Source organism: Macaca thibetana, chromosome 18 (assembly GCF_024542745.1).
Source record: "Macaca thibetana thibetana isolate TM-01 chromosome 18, ASM2454274v1, whole genome shotgun sequence".
NCBI lineage: Eukaryota > Metazoa > Chordata > Mammalia > Primates > Cercopithecidae > Macaca > Macaca thibetana.
Genome location: NC_065595.1, coordinates 5,559,446 through 5,575,395, shown reverse-complemented (window position 1 = coordinate 5,575,395; position 15,950 = coordinate 5,559,446). Strand labels below are relative to the sequence as shown.

Here is a 15,950-nt window from a genome sequence, read left to right as displayed (position 1 = left end):
CACACTGTGCTGCCAGATACTGGATTTGAACTAAGATGTGTGCTGTGATTCCCCCCAGCACCACCCATATTACCTGTTTACTGTCTGCCGTAACAGAATACCATAGACTGACATCCAGGCGCAGTGGATCACACCAGCACTTTGGGAGGCCGAGGCAGGCAGATCCTGAGGTCAGGAGTTTAAGACCATCGTGGCCAACATGGCGAAACCCCGTCTCTACTAAAAATACAAAAATTACCTGGGTGTGGTGGAGGTGCCTGTAATCCCAGCTATGCAGGAGCCTGAGGCAGGAGAATCGCCTGAACCTGGGAGGCAGAGGATGCAGTGAGCCGAGATCATGCCACTGCACTCCAGGCTTGGTGACAGAGGAAGACTTCGTTTATTAAAAAAAAAAAAAGAATGCCATAGACTGGGGGGCTTAGACAACAGGCATTTATTTTTCACAGTCTAGAGGCTGGAGGTCTGGGATCGGGGTGCCCACATGGCCAGGCTCTAGGGAGGATGCTTCTCCAGGGCACAGACTGCTCCTTTCCAGCCACAGCCTCACATGGCTGGAGGAGGCTTAGAGGGCTCTCTGGCGGCCTCTTTTGAGTGTTTGTTTTGAGACAGAGTCTCACTCTGTCATCCATGCTGGAGTGCAGTGGTATGGCCATGGCTCACTGTAGCTCAGCCTCCTAGACTCAAGCACTCTTCCTGCCCCAGGCTCCTGGGTAGTTGGGACTACAGGCACACACTACCACATTTGCCAATTTTTTTTATTTTTTATTTTTTGTAGAGAGGAGATTTTGTAATGTTGCTCAGGCTGGTCTCAAAGTCCTGGGCTCAAGCAATTGCCCATCTCAGCGTCTCAAAGTGCTGGGATTACACAGCACCTGGCCTGGGGGCCTCCTGTATGAGGCCGCTAATCCCATTCGTGAGAGCTCCATCCTCTCCACCACCTCCCGTAGGCCCCACCTCCTAACACTACCACACTGGGGATGAGATTTTGACGTGAATTTTGGGGTGGGCACAAACATTCAGTCCATAATAACCATGTTTAAAGTGACTGAGCTAAGTCACTCATGGCAAAAACAACAATTTTTAATGTGGAAAAAAAATCAACCGTTTTGGTGTTGTTTTTAAAGGGAAATGCCTAGGCTTTGAAAGTCTCACCTTTGAAACAGAATAGCACTGATGCGTTCCTGTTGAGAATATTGAGCTACCCAGAATGTGTACTTCATTCTGCTTCCTAATCTTAAGACTCAGATTTTCTACAACCTCTGAGCTTATCTTGTTTTACCAGCCACAGAGTATACATAAGGGTTGCTATGTTTTAAGGCAAGAGCAGAGGAATATTAAAGAACCAGTCCAAAAGCAGAAAAAGCCAACAGACGTAGAGATAAAGTTCTAGCACATTTCCGTGCTTAAGATGAACGGGTTCCAAACTGCGCCATTTGCCACTTAACGACCTCCTTTCCCTCCACCCACAGCTGCATTTGGGGAATGGAGCCAGAAGAAACATTTTCCCATGCTTAGTGGTTCTCCTCTTCCTTTTCCTCTGGTAAGTTCTGGAAGGATTCTTATGCAATCAAAGAGCATGAAAAATGACTTGCAAGAGGAAAATAGACAAGTCAAAATAAAAACAAACAAAAAAAATGCGAAGGGCATGCATGGGTTCTCCAAAACAGCGCGACTGTCATTCTGTGTGGGGAAATCAATGGTCAAGTCAAAGATCTTCAATTGGTCTGTTAGCTACAAAGTTGAAAGCAAATGTGTATCCAGCCTTCCCGTGTTTCCGTGGGCTTTGTTCCGTGCTTTCACTGGCTTTATCTCAAGCCTATTGGACAATTATTTTTGGCTCATTCAGTGAATGGCTTTCGGTCACTTTCTTCTGTTTTGAATGCTTAATGTAGGGCTCATCCTCATGTACTATAGTATTCAGAATATTGTTGGAATTACTATTAAAAATTGTCAATTAAAAATTGACCAGCCATTAGATGGAGTGTGATGTGGGATGGGGGCTGGGGCATTCTAGAGGGGTCAGCACAGGCCTTGCTTTGGGGGTCTCGCAGCACCAGGAGGTGTAATAGACAGAGTCATGACCCCCGCAGGGAGGCTGCACATCCTGATTCCCGGAAACCATGACTATGTTGCCTTACACAGCATCAGGTACAGGTAAGTAAAGAGTCCTGATGTGGGGACAGTATTTTGAAATATTTGGGTGGGTCCAATGTCCTCCAAAGGGTCCTTTTAAGGAAAGAGGGAGATGGGAAAGCCAGAGAAGGAGGCGAGACAACAGAAGCAGAGGTCCGAGGCAGGGAGGTGTGGAGGCGGTGTGCTTCCGGCACTGACGGTGGGGTAGGGGGCCGTGGGTGACGGAGGGCAGGCAACCCCCAGGAGCTGGAGAATGCGAGGCCACAAATGCCCCCTTGCAGCCTGTGGAAGGAATGCAATTCTGCCATCACCTTGGTTTCAGCCCAGAAGACCCACTTTAGACTCCTCCAGAACCATAAGGGCATAACCTGCATTGTTTTAAGTCATTACGTTTGTGGTAGTTTGCAACAGCAGCCATAAGAAACCATATAGAGGAAGAGGGATGTAGAGAGGATGTGGAACGAGCCTGAGTGCACTTGCCCCAGGCCCAGGTGCAGCAACCTATCCCCGGCCACCTGTCCCCAGCTACCAGCAGGGGCCTGTGACGTTGGTTTCCAAGTGCAGCGCAGGCAGCCTCGGCCAGGGTTCTCCTCACCCCAGCTGCTTACCACCAATCTTTAAAGACTCTGGACACATTAAATATTGTGTAAATTCTAGGACAGTATTTTTCAGATGTGGGATCTGAGAAGCAGCTCCTCAGTAGGGAACCCACTTAGACTTCTTCACCAAGGTGAGCAGATAGGCCACACACAGCACCCATGAACAGGAAACTGGGCTAGGGACAAAAAGATTCATTAACAAGAGATACTTTCCAATAATATTCTGAATACTGTAGTACATGAGGATGAGCCCTACTTTAAGCATTCAAAACAGAAGAAAGTGACTGAAAGCTATTCACTGAATGAGCCAAAAATAATTGTCCAATAGGCTTGGGATAAAGCCAGTGAAAGCACGGAGCAAAGCCCACGAAAACACGAGAAGACCAGATGCACATTTGCTTTCAACTTTGTAGCTAACAGACCAATTGAAGTTGGCCCTCCCTGTCCTGCACCCGACACTTGGAAATAAACCAAAAAGGAGGTAAAATCTAGTCCCCCAAGGTCAGAGGAGTAGAGACTCCCAGTGGCTCAGAGCATAACCGTCGTTCAGCCAGATTCTTTACTCGGCAAAGAGATACAAGACTTGATTTACTTTGGGGTTTGTGATGGGGACTGTGGCCACAGGAAAGAGGACCGGGGATTGTTGAGTTGAACTCTACACATCATTTATCCAACAAGCTCTGAGCACCAGTGCACCAGGTGCTAATGAGATACAAAGGTCCAAGAAGCAGTTCTGGGCCCTCCAGGACCCCACCATATGGAGTAGAGGGGAAGGAAGCGAAGCGCCCAGAAAGGTGTAAGTAATTACCTATAACAGAAAGTGTGGCAGAATAACTCGAGACCCTGTGGGACATACTTGGTGAGCAACTGGTGGTCTTGTCTTGCTCGGCAGACTGCTTGGCTCGAGTGTGCAAGTTAACAAAGCTTTGAGGATATCCTGGGGAGAAAGTGGTTGCTTTTGCTTAAAAGGAGATTTGGAGGGTCAGAGAGGGAAATCATAGGAATTAAACAGCTGCCCTAGGGAAAAGTATCTTGGAGAAAGAATAGAAACATTTTAAAGGGATTTTAGAAATCCATGTGGTTTGCAATATAATATCCTTCTCCATCTTTTCAGACATATTCATAAAATTGACATTAGTTTTCCATGCTTCTGGAGTTTGTGGAGGGAGTTTTGAGTTGCAAGGACATGCTAGGTCTATCAGTTAAGATTCTGCTTAGGCTATGTAGAACAGAACTATCCAAAATAATAGTAGCTTAAATGACATGTGTATTCCTTTCTCATGTAAAGGCAGTCCAGAGCTGATATGGCAGGTCCATGATAAGATCCAGGCTCCTTCAAGCTTTCTGCTTCACCATCTAAGCAGTGGCTTCCATACTTAAGGAAACCTCTTCATCTATCATAGCTGCTGGAGCTCCAGTCATCACATCTGCCTTCCAAGCAGCTAGAAAGAAGGGGGAAGGGTGGCTGGGCGTGGTGGGTCATACCTGTAATCCCAGCACTTTGGGAGGCCGAGGTGGGCAGATCACCTGAGGTCAGGAGTTTGAGACCAGCCTGACCAACATGGAGAAACCCCGCCTCTACTAAAAATACAAAATTAGCCAGGTGTGGTGGTGCATGCCTGTAATCCCAGCTACTCGGGAGGCTGGGTGAGGAGAATCACTTGAAACCGGCAGGCGGAGGTAGCGGTGAGCCGAGATCGCACCATTGCACTCCAGCCTAAGTAATAAGAGTGAAACTCTGTCTCAAAAACAAAACAAACAAACAAAAAAAGAAAGAAAGAAAGAAAGAAAGGAAGAAAGAAAGGAAGGAAGGAAGAAAGAAAGAAAGAAAGAAAGAAAGAGAAAGAAAGAAAGAAAGAAAGGAAGGAAGGAAGGAAGGAAGGAAGGAAGGAAGGAAGGAAGGAAGGAAGGAAGGAAGGAAGGAAGAGAAGAAGAAAGAAAGAAAGAAAGAAAGAAAGAAAGAAAGAAAGAAAGAAAGAAAGAAAGAAAGAAAGAAAGAAAGAAGGAAGGAAGGAAGGAAGGAAGGAAGGAAGGAAGGAAGGAAGGAAGGAAGGAAGGAAGGAAGGAAGGAAGGAAGGAAGGAAGGGGGGAAGGAAGGGGGGAAGGGCAAAAAGGATATACCGACTCTCTCAATAAACTTGGGCTTCTGATATTAAGGAAGAAGAGAATGACCGCTAAAGGCAACTGAACAGTCTCTGCTTCACTTAGCCCAACCTATAAATGGGAGTGGAGTAAAAGCAAGAGGGGCAGCCCAAAAATCCCCATGTGAGTTACAAATGTGACAAAGCTGCTGTGACGAGATACAAAATGTCTATGAGACCATAAAGGCAGTTGGAGCTGACTCGGATTGCATGGGCTCTGAGAGGCTTCCTAGAGGAAAGTACGCAGTGTTCAAACTAAGCCTTGAGACATGTATGAGAGTCCACCAGGTAAAAGGGGAATGGCATTCCAGTGGAGAAACAACCAAAGAACGAAACTAAATGGCACTTTCCAAACTCTCACACCCTGGGCTCTTCTTATTCCATTTCTGTCCTGACTGGGTTTCCTGCAGTGGAAGCCTGCAGCCCAAGTGGCTCTGCACGTGGCTCTCGGAAGTGACTAGCAGCCTGCTTATCCCCAAAGCCCAAGACCAAGCCCCAGGCCTCGCCCGCACTGCAGAGCCTCTGCAGGACTGAGCCTGCACTCCACCCTCTGGCTCTCCTCCCATCTCCGTTGCTGCTGCCTCTCCTTCCGAAGAGGGAATAACTCACAGTGTTGACAACAGCACCCCCCCCAGCCACATCTGTAAACCTGTCCCCAAATGGCCAGAATGGAGGATTTGAGTCAGCCTGCTCTGTGAACCCGCAGACCTGGACTGCCAAAGTCTTCTCACTTCCAAAGATGAGTCTCTATGTGTGCATGAACTTCATAGGACCAAGTTCTTTTCAAGAAATACTCTAGTTCAAGAAAATCTAAGTGTGTGTGTAAATGAGGCCATGGATATGCTGGTTAGCTTGATTTAATCATGCCACATTATAGACATATTTCAAAACATCATATTGTACACGTGTATCAAAACCATGTATCAAAACATTACATTGTATACATGTATCAAAACATGAATATAATGTAATGTATACAATTATGATTTGTCAATCAGAAATTTAAATATATATATATTTAAATATATATATTTAAATTTAAATATATATATTTTGAGATAGGGTCTGTGTCACCCAGGCTATAGTGGTGTAGTGGCACGATCATGGCTCACTGCAGCCTCAACCCTCCAGGCCCAAGTGATCCTCCCACCTCAACCTCCGGAGTAGCCGGGACTACAGGCCTGCATCACCATGCCTGGCTAATGTTTTGTATTTTCTTTTTGTAGAAACAGGGTTTTAATATGTTGCTCAGGCTGGTGTCAAATTCCTGGGCTCAAGCAATCTGCCTACCTCAGTCTCCCAAAGTGCTGGCATTACAGGTGTGGGCCACTGAACCCGGCCAGAAATTTTAAAAACTAATTAAAAATAATAAATAAATTCAGAGAGATGATGAGGAACTGCATTCCTGAGACTAGAAGAAAGAACACAGGCCTATCAGTAAAAACCTCCTCCTATTTCTTAGCTCTTTGCACATATTACTTAAGGCGTCTGGCCAAGACTTTGTACCATTTTTCCTTCCATGCTCTTTCTCCTGTTGACTGATTTCAATTTTTTATGTATTCTGCATAGAATCTATTATCATAGCCAGGTGTGGTGGCTCATGCCTGTAATCCCAGCACTTTGGGAGGCTGAGGCAGGTGGATCACGAAGTCAAGAGATCGAGACTATCCTGGCCAACATGGTGAAACCCCGTCTCTACTAAAAATACAAAAATTAGCTGGGCATGGTGGCATGCACCTGTAGTCCCAGCTACTCCATAGGCTGTGGCAGGAGAATCGCTTGAATTCAGGAGGTGGAGATTGCAGTGAGCCGAGGTCGTGCCATTGCACTCCAGCCTGGCAACAGAGCGAGACTCTGTCTCAAAAAAAACAAAAACAAAACAAAACAAAACAAATCTATTATCATATTCATGTATTGCAAACACTTTCTTGTACTCTGTGGCTTTCCAAATCACTCTTACTGGTCATTTTTGAACATATAAGTGGTTGATTTTAATATAGCTCAATTTATCAAACGTTTCCTTTATGATTACTATACTTAATGTCCTATTTAATATATCTTTTAGTACTCAATACAGGTATCTGCCTACAAAAACAAAACCCAGTCATCTTCAGAAGAAACCTGTGCAATAACATTTGTCTGTCCTTAGCTGAGTGATGGAGAAGTACTGGCATCTCTCTTCTCTGATCAGCACATTTTTTTATTGTAGTAAAATACATGTAACATAAAATTTACCTTTAAATCATTTTAAAGTGTACAATTCCATGGTATTAAGTACATTTGCAGTGTTGTACAATCATTACCACTACCTAGTTCCAGAACTTTCTCATCACCCCAAAAGGAACCTATGAACCAGTCCCTCTCCACTTCCGTCTCCTTCCACCTACTGGCAACCATGGATCCACTTTCCCTTGCTCTGGATTTGCCAACTGTGGCTATTACATATAAATGGGATCATAGGACACATGTCCATTTATGCCTGAGCTTCTTCCACTGTGCATTATGTGGTCGAGGTTCATCCGCATTGTGGCCTGTGTCAGTGCCGCACTCATTTTTATGGCTCGATGACACGCCATTGTGTGGAGAGATGGCATTGTTTATTCAGCTGCTGATGGGCCTTTGTGTTATTTCCACCTCATGGCTATTGTGAATGATGATACTATGAACATTGGCTTACAAATGTTTGTTTGAACATCTATTTTCAATTCTTTTCAGTATATACCTAAAAGTAGAATTGCTGGGCAGTATGGTAATTCTGCTTTTAACTTTGAGGAAATGCCAAACCATTTTCCACAGCAGCGGCACCATTTTACATTTCTACTAGCAGCATATGAGGATTCTAATTTCTCTACATCCTCACCAATACTTGTTATTTTCTGGTTGTTTATTATTATTACGGTTATCCTAGTGGGTGTGATGTGATATCTCATTATGATTGATTGATTGATTGATTTTAGACAGTCTTGCTCTGTCACCCAGGCTGGAGTGCAGTAGTGCAATCTCAGCTCACTGCAACCTCCACCTCCCAGGTTCAAGCAATTCTCATGCCTCAGTCTCCCAAGTAGCTCGGATTACAGGTGTTTGCCACCACACCCAGTTTTTTGTTTTGTTTTGTTTTGTTTTTTGTATTTTTAGTAGATATGGAATCTCACCATGTTGCCCAGGTTGGTCTCGAACTCCTGAACTCAGATGATCCACCCACCTCAGCCTCCTAATGTGCTGGGATGACAGGCATGAGCCACCGCACCCGGCTCTCATGGTTTTGATGTGCGTTTCCCTGATGACTAATGATGTCGAGCATCTTTTGGTGTGCTGTTAGGCATTCATATGCCCAACACTGGCTGCGCCAATGAGGATTGGGTGTAGGTCCTCGGTGGCTTATGTAATCAGCAATTTTAAAAAGTTGTTATTTCATTTTCAGAGGTCAACTAGAGGAATATGAATTTAATCTATACCACTTGCATTCTTTTTCTGCTTTTTTCTAAAAAATATGAAGTTTTCCTCTCATTCTGAGAACTTTTTCTCATATCAAATCAAATCCATATCTGTCACCATGGAGGAAAGGTAAGAAAATGACTTCCATTGAGAAACAAGTTTGCAACAACCCTGGACTTTTTTTACTTGACTAAACATTTTGTCTCTTTTTCCAGGAAAGGAATGGCAAGGTTTTCTTCCCCCTGCATGTCTGGCAGCCTATTTCTGTGTAGTACCCTTAGTCCCCAAGAATAAGCCATCAGAAGACCTGCATAGCTAAAATCAGCATTCATGGTGTGGGTCACTTCTCATTCTAAAAACGCCAGTGTTGTTTTCTGTCCTGCTGCCTCACACCAGGCACATTCTCCATTTCTCAAGGCAGGTAATAAATACACAATTATGGCTTAAATGTAATTGAACAAATCAAGAAAATGAATATACTGCCTAGGTTTACAACTCAAAGACATCTATTCATGCTGGAAGAGGAGGGAAAAAAATGAAAAACAAGAACACGAAGATTGCAGGCATGTGCCTAAATCGAATTTAACAATCCCTCCCTCATCACCACCTACTTGGGAGTGGTATAAATAGGGCATTCTCTTTTGCTGTCTAGGACTGCTTGATTTTTCTTTGAACCACAGAGATGAAATATCAATAATGAGACAGTTCTTGCACCATGCAGACCAAGAACTTTCTCATTTGGAATCAAATATCATCCGGCAACTCTCTCTTAGAACCCAGTGCCTTCCACGTGAAGCCCAAACCAGATGATGAGACCACATGCAGGTGCTCAGGTGACGCTCCCAGGTGAACTAAACTTTAAGTCATCTCAGGCCAGGGAGCGGCCCTGGGAGGGAAGAAGCCATCTTGAAAGTGGATCCTCCTGCCTCATCTGTTCTAGACTCAGACATAGAAGGAGGGCTTCCCCACTGCAGGCTTTCCAAACTCTGACCTCCAGAATCTGTGAGCATAATAAAAAACAGTTGTTTTTATGTCACTAAGTTTGAGTGATTTTTTTACAAACCTGTAGCAACTATGACAAACTGACACATTTATAATAGTGTGCCTTCAAATACACAGATGTTGCAGGTCTTTGCACTAACCTAAGTCTCCTTTCTATCCTTTTTTTATTTTTATTTTAAATTTTTCTTTTGAGGCAGAGTTTCACTCTTGTTGCCCAGGCTGGGGTGCAATGGCACAATCTCAGCTCACTGCAATCTCCGCCTCCTGCGTTCAAGCGATTCTCCTGCCTTAGCCTCCTGAGTAGCTGGATTACAAGTGCCCGCCACCACGCCTGGCTAATTTTTTGTATGTTTATTACAGACAGGGTTTCACCATGTTGGCCAGGCTGGTCTCCACCCACCTCGGCCTCCCAAAATGCTGGGATTACAGGTGTGAGCTACCCAGCTCCTTTCTATCCTTTTTAAAAATTATGTAATTTTCTGCATAAAGGATATCCACATTTTATGTTAAATTTATTGCTACTTTATTTTGTTCTTGTTGTTACTGTTATAAATGGCAACTCTCTCAATTACATTTTCTAACCACTTGTTGCTTCCAGCAAAACTGCTACATTTAATACAATTAATTGGTTCTTTTTAATTTGGGGTTTTGTTTTAAATGTATCCATCCTAATTGAAACTTTACCCTTTGACCAATATCTCCCCATGCCCCAGTCCTCCTAACTACCACTTCATTCTCTGCTTCTCAGAGTGTGGCTTCTTTAGATCCCACATGTAAGCGAGGTCATGCAGGGTTTGTCTTTCTGTGTCTGGTTTATTTCACTTAGTGTAACGTCCTCCAGGTTCATCCAGTGAGTTTTCTGAAAAACAAATTCTTTTCGTTTTCTACTTAGACAATCGTATGACCCAAAAAATAATGACAGTTTTCTTTCTTTCTTCTGGTACTTAAACCTTGATTTCTTTTTCTTACGTTGCTGCATGGGCTAGGACTTTCACGTAGGGTGGTGAGGATTTCTTCCCACTGTGACATCTTGTTTTCTATTTGCTTTGCTTTGTATTTGGCTCCTTTCGCCATCATTTCCTGTTTTAAAAATTGAATTTATCAAGGTTTCTTTAGTTATCCTCTTTCTTTCCTTGTTAGAAAGTTACAGTTTTGTTTTCTATTTTAACACACGTTCCTACTTTTAAAACCTCTAAATGTGAACCCCCTACTTCCTTGCCCCTATGGGTAGGCTCAACATTCCAGAATATTCTGTCCAGATCGCTCTGGATCAAACTGCTCTGAATGAAAAGATATCAGGAATAGCAGCCTTTTCCACTTTAGGGGTTCTGGTTTCTGGGGTTTCTTCCCAAGCTGTCGTGCTAAAAAAAAAAAAAAAAGGCTTAAGACAATTTGGCATATATTAATTCTTGTGTGTGATTTGTTATTCAACACTGATTCCACTCAGGATTATTGATAAGGTGTATGTCACAGCTGTTTCTCTCTTTCCTACTCAATGGTCACAACACCTGCCTACAGCTGGGTGGCAGGTATTGGCCCCTGGTGAGTCGCCGCCAGATTCCCAGCTTCAAATGGCATCTGGCAAGCAGCCCACAACCCGTCTCCCAATTTTCCACTACAATACTGGGGAGTATGAGCACTCTTATTGCCAGTCTCCTTAGCTAAACTAAATAAACACAACTCACATTTCCCTAAAATGGCATCCAAGTGGTCAGAACCATTTGGATATTTCTTGGTGAAACAGAAGACATACAAGCCACGAAAAGAATGGAATTTTAATTTTGATAATGAGTGACAGTTTGGCTTCTCTCCCAACGTGGTCTAGTTTACTTGGATTTCCTAACTTAGCTCCTTTAGATTTTCCTAGCTAAGCTAAAAGTTTGTCCCTCCCTTTGGAGAATAGGTCTCCCTTGAATACTCTGGAATTCATTTCCTCTCACTCAAAATTAAAGCTAGTGAAAATTTCTATTATTTTCTGGAAAAAAAAAAAAAAAACTACCCCCTCAGAATGTCTTCACTCAGAATTCCCTCCTACTTTCCACACCATTTTTTGATTATCTTAGTTCCATTCTTGTTTCCCTAAATTAGTCATCTTTAAGAGCTAAAACTTCTCTAGGTTTCCTACCATATGCTACGCACTTCTTTTTTTCTTGTGTGCCTGTCTCACTCACCGTGCTCCCAGAAACCAATCCTCATCTTGGATACACCTGTTGGTCATTGTTTCACAGAGGGCGTGACCTGGCAAACATCTTAGACTGCAACTGTCTTGATTTCACCCTCATTCTTGAAGGATAAGCTAGCTGAGTATACAATTCGAGGATGAGAGCTATTTTCTCTCATTAAAAAAAAAAAAAAATGTTATTTGCTGGTGTTTAATATAGGTTGAGCATCTTTAAGCCAATGATCTGAAATGCTCCAAAACCTGAAACATATGAGTGCTGACATGACACTCAAAGACACCCTCACTGGAGGATTTCGGATTTTTTTTTTTTTTTTTTCTTTTCTTTTTTTTTTTTTTTTTTGAGACGGAGTCTCACTCTGTCGCCCAGGCTGGAGTGCAGTGGTGCGATCTCGGCTCACTGCAAGCTCCGCCTCCCGGGTTCACACCATTCTCCTGCCTCAGCCTCCCGAGTAGCTGGGACTACAGGCGCCGCCACCAGGGGTGCTCAGTGCGTAAGCATAATGCAAATATTCCAAATCCAAAAAAAAAAAGTCAAGATCTGAAACCATTCTGGTGCCAAGCATTGTGGATAAGGGATGCTCAGCCTGTATTGCCAATAAGAAATCTAGTATTACTCTAATTGTCATTCCGTGGTAAGAGATGTGCTAATTTTCTCTGAGGTTTATCTTTGATATTTCATAGATATGATGAGTCTAAGTGTGAGGCTGCTTCTGTTTTTCCTGATTCAGACATCGCATGCTTTTCAATATGAAGACTTAAGTCTTTCTTAAATTCTAAAACATGGCCGGGCATGGTGTCTCAGGCCTATAATCCCAGCGCTTTGAGAGGCCGAGGCAGGTGGATCACCTAAGGCCAGGAGTTCCAGACCAGCCTGGCCAACATGGCGAAACCCCGTCTCTGCTAAAAAAAAAAAAAAAAAAAAAAAAAAAAAAAAAAAAAAATTAGCTGGGCGTGGTGGTGAGGGCCTGAAATTCCAACTACTTGTGAGGCTGAGGCAGGAGAATTGCTTGAACTAGGGAGGCGGAGGTTGCAGTGAGCTGAGATTGCACCACACTGCACTCCAGCCTGGGCGATGGAGCAAGACTCTGTCTCAAAAAATGAAAGAAAAAAATCTAAAAAATATTAGCTTTTATTTTTTCAAATACTTTGTCTTCTCCATTCTCTGCATGCCTTCCTTCTGAAGGAAGCTCTGTGGGTTCAATTATGTCTAAGCCAGTTTACATTTCCTCTGGGCATGTGTTGGAAGTTCTCCTTTCGTGTCCCACGCTGTTGTGTCCCTCCTGTGGTTCCCTCTGCCGCGTCCCGTCCCATGTTCCTGGTGGCTTCTGCAGACCTGCCTTCCCCCTTGCACATGCTCTCAGTCGTGGCTGGTTTACTGTGTGGTACATTGGTTGAGTTTTCATTATCACAACCACATTTCTTCTTAATAGAATTCCTACTTGTTCCTTTTTAAATTTTGCCTGTGCTTTTTTCATCCCCTCTCCTAAGACTTCAAGCACAGTTTTGTTGACATCTCTTCCAGATTCTTCCGGGGTGTGCTTTATTCTCATCGCTACATCCAGCCACTGGCACGGGGCAGTTTGTTCCCCCACGTGATGTGTAATACTTGGCTTCAGTGTGAGCTAGTTCCATATGTAGACGTGCACCTGCCCTGGGGCGTGGGACATCGGCAGGGCTCCCAGGTTTCCTCATCTCTGGGCCAGTTTCCCATGTTCTTTTTCCCAGCTCATAGGCAGTGTGAATTCAGAGCCCACACCTTCAACTGGCCCAGAATTCTGCCAATGCTTTTTCCACGCCTGGCCTAGAGTAGAGGGGATGCCTCTGAGCTGTGTCCGCGGTCAGATGGACAGATTTTTCTAACTCCCAGATCACAGTTGGGGCAATCTTCCTGGCTCCCTCATGAATGACAAATCCCAGCTCTGTGTGGAGTGTGGGGCATGAGGCAGGGGACAGGGGACAGCTGTGGGCTCAACCTCTTCCTCCAGGCAGGTGGAGGCAGAGCTCTGAGCACTTTACAGTCCACTGAGTTCCCATCTCGGTTCTCAGCTGTGGCTTGGAGTTGCCCTCATTCTGGCGCTAGGGAATTTCAAGCCAGGATCTGAATTTCCAAATGTTTTGTTATTTTATGGAGCATATTTATGTGTTTGCAGCAGGGCCACTCTGTGACGGGTTGATCTCCCTATCAGCTCCACCACCACGGGGGTTATGGGGGCAGAATTGGAATTCTCAGTTCATAATATAACCAAGTTGAGCTCGAAAGAAAAACCCAAGGACGTTACGTCCTGGTGCTAACAGTGGGCGCTTCGAGTCTGAGAACTGTTGCATTTCCCTGCACTGTGGAAGGAGTCATCTCTGCCTCTCCTTCCATTTTTAGGACCGAACCTTGTGCCTGGCCCCGCCTGGGTGCCCATGCAGCAGACAGCTGCCCCTCACTCATGCTTTGCAGATGTCGTCTCTAATTCTCATAACTTTTTGAAGTAGATATGTTTTTTGTTCCTTTTAAAAATTTACTATTTTGTGCTAAAATACATTTGAAATAAAATGTACCATCGTAACCATTTTTAAGTGTACATTTCAGGATGGAATACATTTGTGCCATTGTGCAACCTTCACCACCGCCCATCTCCAGAACTCTCTCCATCCTGCAAAACTGAAACTTGGCCCCGGGTGCCCATCCCCCTCCCTGCCCCTGGCATCCACACTCTACTTTCTGTCTATGATCTTCACTGGAAGTAGGTGTGTACTTTGTCCACATTTTAAAGTGCAGAGCCTGGGACGCAGTGAGATGAAGTCACTTGCTTGTGGTCACTCGATAGAAGATGGCAAAGCCAGGCATCCCACCTGAGGTCTGTGTCCACAGCCCCCGCTTTGGTGGCTACTACACTGTGAGTTCTTTCAATGGAGTGCAGAGGAGGAAAGGGGATTACACTGCACAACCTCAGTGGTGAGATGAGATGAACGGGTGGAAACTAAACGTAAGGAATGTAAGGAATGGGTGAGCCTCTGGGAAGGGTGGCAAGTTCCCAGACATTCGAAGAATAGAGGTCCTGAAAGGATGAGCCAGCAGGGACAAGGCAGAGGGGACCCTGCCACAGCTGAGCGATGGCCTAGATGCTCGCTCTGGGTGCTGTCCATTCTGGGACTCTAGTGAAACTGTTTTTCTGTCTATTCAGAGTCTGCCATTCATTAGACTATAATGCCCCATTTCATCTAATTGATGACCCAAATAGCTTCAAGTAGCTCTCTGCGGGTGGCCAGCCGCTGTGGAGGGTGTCCGGTTACAGGAGCTGAGCACACTGGATGCCTTTTCTCTTCCACAGTGGGCACTGTACGGTGGGACCCCCTCGTCAGGATTAATGAGAGCTTCGGTTGCAGGGCCCCCGCCTGTTGCCACGTGACAGTCTCACAAGCTCACCCGGGGGAGAAGGGAGAAGCCTGTCAGGCCACTGAAGTGGGCAGTAGAACCCAGGAGAGGAAGAAAGAAAGCAGAGAGGGGGAGGGGGAGCAGAGACAGAGCCATTGAAAATGTTTTCCAACAATGGACTTGGATTGGCTTCCCCTGCCCCTGTGGCAGGGAGCTCGCTGTGCCTGTGTGGCTGTAGTACTGATGAAGAATTCATCCCTGTCCAAGGAGAGTGAAGTGGGTTCCATGAGGTGAGACCTGCTGGCACTCAGGGTGCATGGGGCCAGGCCTGTGTCCAAGTGTCACCTGCTTACTGAGGAGTTGTGTTGCCAGGTGCAGTGGCAGTTTCTCTCAGTCGCGTTCAAGAGCTGAGTTACCGGGTTCTGTGTGAGACGGGAGCCCATCCCTGAGCCTGTGGGACAGGTCTCAGTGGGTCAGTTGGAGCGGGTGGTCTGTGCCCCTCCTCGCCCCATGTGTCCTGGCTTGGTCTCACCTTGGCTTCCTGGCCTTTCCAGCACCCTGGTCTTGTCCTCACCCTAAGGCAGGCCTCGCCACCTGAGGGGCCTTCACACTGAGATGCCTGCTGGCCTTCCCAGGACCCTCATCTCAGTGGCTCTAAGCTGTTCACCTTCACCCTGGATGCCTAGGAGGGCAGTGGATGAAGAACAAAGAGCAACAACTCCCTGCTACCAGCACCAGAAAGGCCTCTGCTGACTCCCTCATGTCCTCTTTTGCAGATATCTACAAAAGGCCTTGAAAGAAAACAGAACTAGAATTATGAACAAATCTCTGCTGTGGTGGCTGCTTTCACTCTAGTCCCATCGCCCCTGAGGACAGTTGGAAAGGACCTGTTTTTCCTCTGTAGCCCTGGGGGATGCCTGCCCTGACAGCCCTGGTCCACGGCCCCAGCTGGGATAGCTGGAAGCAGTGTGGCTCCAGGCCATCCTCTCTCTGCACAGGCATGGGTTTTCAAACACAACCCTGGTGCCGTGCATGCAAAGGGAAGGCGATCTGCCATCCTGTGGCTTTTGTCTTAGGAAGGTCCCCCCCACTGA

The 15,950-nt window shown here is 45.4% G+C and overlaps 1 long non-coding RNA gene across 1 annotated transcript; it reads left to right on the top strand.

Moving 5' to 3' along the window:
* The first annotated feature begins 11,900 nt into the window (after positions 1–11,900).
* On the top strand, positions 11,901–15,681 carry LOC126941544 (uncharacterized). The gene is made up of 2 exons (XR_007721354.1): positions 11,901–11,983; positions 14,071–15,681. It is a non-coding gene; the product is annotated as an uncharacterized LOC126941544 (long non-coding RNA).
* The last annotated feature ends 269 nt before the right edge of the window (positions 15,682–15,950 follow it).